At 40.9% G+C, this 5271-nt stretch overlaps 1 pseudogene; it reads left to right on the top strand.

The window, feature by feature from the left end:
- The window catches only part of LOC140941934 (pyrokinin-1 receptor-like), a 7490-nt pseudogene extending 5455 nt beyond the window's left edge, over positions 1 to 2035 (top strand).
- The last annotated feature ends 3236 nt before the right edge of the window (positions 2036 to 5271 follow it).

Genomic DNA, 5271 nt, shown 5'->3' with positions numbered 1-5271 from the left:
TATTAGAACTGGAACCACCTACGTGTAAAAAGCTCGGGGTAGGTCCGACCCCCAGGCCACGCAAAATTTGCTAATACCCCACCCCCGGGACTGACAAGGTAGGCAAATGTTCCGCAGTGGCCCGGGGGAAGGGGCTGTCTGATGCATAATCACACAAAAAAGAACTTGGCCAATATCCAACCATTTTGACCTCACGCTTGGTCAATAACGCACGTGTGTAGGTTTACGTCACTACAGTTATTGCTGCGGAGCGACCGTAGGGAGCGAGCAGCAACATAATCAGGATTTAAGGGAAATATATAAGGGGCGACGAATTCTCGAATTCATCACTTTTTACCACAATGCATTGCATTTAACCACACTTTTTACCACAATGCATTGCATTTAACCAGAGTGCATTGCGCCACGAACCACTCAAATAAAACACGGGGAAGTTCGCATCGTTTGCTGCCCAGACTCAAGAGTTTTCTTTGTAGCAAATTTTCTACAGCACGGTTAGAGGTCTTACCAAATTTAAGACACGCAGGAGTCTTTCAGATGAATACGATGGTTAAATAGGGGATTGGATTTCAATTCAAGAGCCTTTGACTCGTCCAGGTGTTAAACCTGATGAGAAGATGAGCATTTGCTCTTCGACTCCGCAACACGGGGGATAGACAAATTCCAGCTTGCTAGAAGGTGATGTGAAAGTGAGCAAATGTCATGCCATGCTATTCTTCAGAACCTGTATGAGCCGAAAATGGATGTGATTTTGACCATTCGCTTCAAAATAACAGCGGAAATCGAGATAACAAAACATATGTTTTGTGTCCTACGTTGCAGACGAGGACGTGCATCGGCGTTTTGAAAAGCATAATTATGTTCTTTCATTCATTCATTGCCATGGAATATGCATTTACATTGTTCTTTTACTGTTAATAGCTCGATTGATGCGGCTGGCGATCATCTTGCAGGGGGAAGTTTCATGGGAAAGGCATTAGATAAAAGACTTTTCCCAGAAATACGTGAACAGTTTCTGTAGTGTAGTGGTTAGGTGTAATCGCGTCGAGCCGATGGTGCCGGGTTCGAGTCCTACCAAATTCTTTTTTTCCTTCTTTCTTTTTTTTCCGTCTTTTGTGTTTCTGTTTCCTATAAATATATAGCTAAATAACTGTTACTTAATAAAGTGCAATAAACAGCAAGAAAAGTATCGTGTTTCCAGAGAAAAGATAGTACACCGTACTATCTTTTCTATTAAGTATATGGATAAACAATCTGAATTTCTATCATTTCCTACAATTTACTGTGGTAAAAACAGAGTTGATAACCACTTGATCATTTTCTAAACAACTTTCCCACGAGTTCTTTCTATAAACTGATAGTAATTATTCTAGTACTTTCCAACATGTAAATAGGACATTCAATGTCATTTTCGATTCTTTTAAGTCGCACTGCCTAACTCATGCCAGTATCAACAGAATGTGCCGCAGCATTACTATCTTTTAGATACCCTAGTTTAGTATATAAGTGATTTAACTACACTCCTAGCTGATGGTCCCGTATACTCACCCGCACCTGGGTTTATTCTGTTCCACAAACAACAAGTTGAAATTTTAATTTTGTTTTCAGGGTGTACTGAAAGTACGCAAGCGGGTCACCTTGATGGTCATAACAGTCAGTATCGTTTTTGGAGTAACCTGGCTTGCAGACTCGTTTAACTTCGTCCTCTACTATTATAAGCCTTCCTTCAATCAGCTGACATACGCATCGACTTCCATTTTGATCCTGTTCAATTCTGCTATTAATCCTATTTTGTATGCTTTGATAAATCAGCGATTCAAAGAGAAAATGAAAGGAATATTAAGTGGCAAGTGTCGTGCAGAACCAGACGGGATGTTTTCTGTTAAAAAACATGAGAAAGTGGAAATAGCCGTTATCTCCTTTCACCAAAGCCAATTAACCGACGAACGTAGCTGAGGGAGTGATTTCTGATAATTTAATTTATTTATAGAGTTTACCTTAATTAATATGTATTTAAAACGTGGCCGTAAAAACAGCAACTTTTACCTTTGAGGTGGAGAAAGGGGCTTGAGTCAGTGTTGGCGGGAAGTGATGTGTTTGCTGGCAAGCAAGGCTGTGAGGATGAATAAGTCATCAAGAATATGGCATAAAAAATAAGATGGGATTTTTGTTTACGGTTATCATCTCCATAACATACCATACACGTGTATTAAATTGAACAGGAGAACTTTTTGAACCATTGCAAAGCGGAAAGCTAAGTAGGAAGAATACTTGCAATATTGAACTAAAAAAACTGTTCATGATCTAAAAGGTCAATTAGATATCAGTTTGGACAATGAACAGCCTTGTCAGGGAGGAGATTGACACTTTTAGTAATATGTCCTACTTTGTGTAAGATTAGAGACTTTTAGATTCTAGGACGAGAACGACTACGAGTACGAGATTTAATATAAAGTTTTTTCGCGTTTTCTCAAATAATAGACACCCCGGAGAGCTTTATTGTACATCTTTTTCACCAAACAAATTAACACTGTTATCTTGATTAAAGGAGGTTACGCTATCTCCCAGCCGCAAAATATTAACACCTATAACACTTTATAACTTGTGTCCGCTAACGCGACATTCTCGCTAAAACTCTAAGTAAGGGGCCGACCATTTAACTCTTGAGGGGGGGGGGGGGGAGGTGGGGTAATTTTGAAAAAAAATTTCCCGCAAGCGCTTGTCGGAAGAAAAAAATTTCATGCAGCACAAATGTAATAAAAAGCTTACTAGAAAAAAGAGGAAAAAATATCCTGCCCACTAGCCTGCGAGCAAGCTCTCCTATTTGGGCAAGCGAAGTGAGCCTCGCGAGAACGCACGAGCGAGAGGCCGAGGAAAGGAGAGCTTGCAACGATCTCTCACAGGCGGTGTGCGTCGCGAGATTCAACCAATCAGAATGCGTCATTTGTAGAGTGATTTTCGCGCTTGGAAAGAGCCTTTTTTGAGGTATATGTGGTGACATTTTCTCTTTGTTCCAAGCTTGTGTTGGTAATTTCGACACTATACCGCCGTGGAAAGTTGTTGGAACACTTTATCTTGATAGCAGTTGCGTTGCTTTTAAATATTTTGCTTTCCTGAGCGTTTGTGACAAGTTTGAATTACTCGGTCATGTGCAGGCCGCCATTATGATTTGAGTGTTGTTTTTGCGTTCTTCTTGGATTCATTGCTGGTTACTGTTAGCGGTTTTATCGAATTTGGCCCTCTTGGTTCTTCAACCTTTCTTCTTTGCAAATTTGGAGGTCTACCCGGGTCTACCCCTGTTAGTTTTCCCGTTATGAGCCGTTGAAAGTGTCTTGGAATTAAGACATCGTCTCACCCAAGAGGCACAACTCCCGGGAAACGGGCTGAGAAAACATGCCGAAGCGGAAACCGACGTGAAGCGAGTAACGCCAAATCCAGGAAGGGTTTGTTCTATTTTAAACCAGAAAAGGTAAATAAGTTTGAATATTGTAATAACCTTTGGAAAGAAAACATTTTCGCAACCCAGTGCGGAAACTGAAAGCGTGACTTTGAAATAATTTGCATGCGGCGTGTGCTATGTGTATGCAAATCTTTATGTAAACTTATGTGAGGGAATAAATTGTTATAAATCTCTATCAAAACACAAAACCGTTATCGAGGATCCAGACAACAACATAAAGGATTTTAAAACAGTGAGGTTAGGTTTTACTTTATAACAAAATCGATATGCTGCGCTCACTTCAGTGAACGCACAGACAAGATCGTGGTTTATTTCTGCGGCTGTAGCTTCGGTGAAATTCCGATTGTGCTGTAGCTGATTCGCTCTTTCGGTCTGTTTTCCCCTTGCCTGATAGAAGATTTATTTGCGCATAAGGATTTCAAACGGGCACTGTTTTCAAAATAATTTTAACTTTTCGATGAAAATATTGTTATGAGAGACGATTTCTCACCCTGCTATTTGCTCGCGCTCCCCCTCCTCGACCGGTAATGAAGTCCATCAACTATATAAACACTTCTAATGGACGATTTTTTTTAGTTAAGCAAATCCAGGTATGAACTACAGATCTCTCTCACTATGAGATAAAAATATACATATAAACCAAACAGTACATAAAATCTTATAAGCAGCAGGAAATTAGTCGCCGCCAAGAGAGGATAAAGTGGACAGAGAAGGCATCCCCCATACACAACCTATTCCATAGGTAATTCGTCTCGAGTAAGTTTTAAGACCACAGATCCCAAGGAGGATTAGACAACAGCCAATCACATAGCGCGAATGTGTTCCGCGTGGATGACCACGCTCAGAGCCACGCGTCCTTCACGAATTGAGGCAAAAAAAAGACGCGGAGAGCGGTATTGCCATTCTTTTTGTCGACAAAAACGACTACAGACAGATTTCTGCTAAAGCTGTGTCAGCGAAATGGAAATTAAGAAAGAATCGCCCTTCCTCTCTTGTATAGAGCTAACAGTACAGCAGGGAAATCCTTAACACACTGAATATTCTCTCAGGATCATTTATAATTTGCAGTTTGAAGACAGCGATAATTTCTTCTTTTATTAGTCTTTATTATTCAACAAAAATAACACTTGGCGTCCTACTTGCTTTATTCTACAAACGACCGGTTTCAATAGACCGGCAAAATTTCTCATTTTATTAAAGCACTGAGGTTACGACAACTTCGAGTTAAACTGATTTCACGGGTTGTCAAAGAGTCCAGCGATTCCCTTTTCCCTGATGAGCGCCGACTCATTTCGCTTCAATATTCATCAGAAATGCTCTCGATCTCTTTACGCTTTCATTGCTTTTCGCCCGACATGTTTTGCACGGCGTTTAGTCATGCGAAACGCGCGAGGTAACTTCATCCCGATTCTAAAAATAACTCGAGACGAATTACCTATGGAATAGGGTGTGTATGGGGGATGCCTTCTCTGTCCCCTTTATCCTCTCTTGGTCGCCGCTCATTAGTCGGCTAGATCGCACGATCGTCTCCGAATCGCGATAAACTTATTGAAATTGTCTCGTGAAGCCAATAGCAAGCATCTAAGGCCACTATGAGACCTTGAAAATTCTCCAAATCGCTCTCTTCCGTAATGTTTTTCAGAAAGGGCATCAGTGTTTTGATCCCTGGGTTTGATTCATCTCTCTTACGAGATGCGAACTCGACCGTGTCACGATTGAAATGAGGCACATTAACAGTTTTACCCATGAACCTTTGTGGGTCGTGACGCACACCGCCTGGATCTCTCATAAATTTGCATTTCCACCCCGGA

The sequence above is a fragment of the Porites lutea genome, chromosome 6 (genome assembly GCF_958299795.1).
Source record: "Porites lutea chromosome 6, jaPorLute2.1, whole genome shotgun sequence".
In the NCBI taxonomy this organism is placed as follows: Eukaryota; Metazoa; Cnidaria; class Anthozoa; order Scleractinia; family Poritidae; genus Porites; species Porites lutea.
Note: the sequence above shows the minus strand (reverse complement) of the source record. Positions and strands in the feature narration are given on the sequence as shown.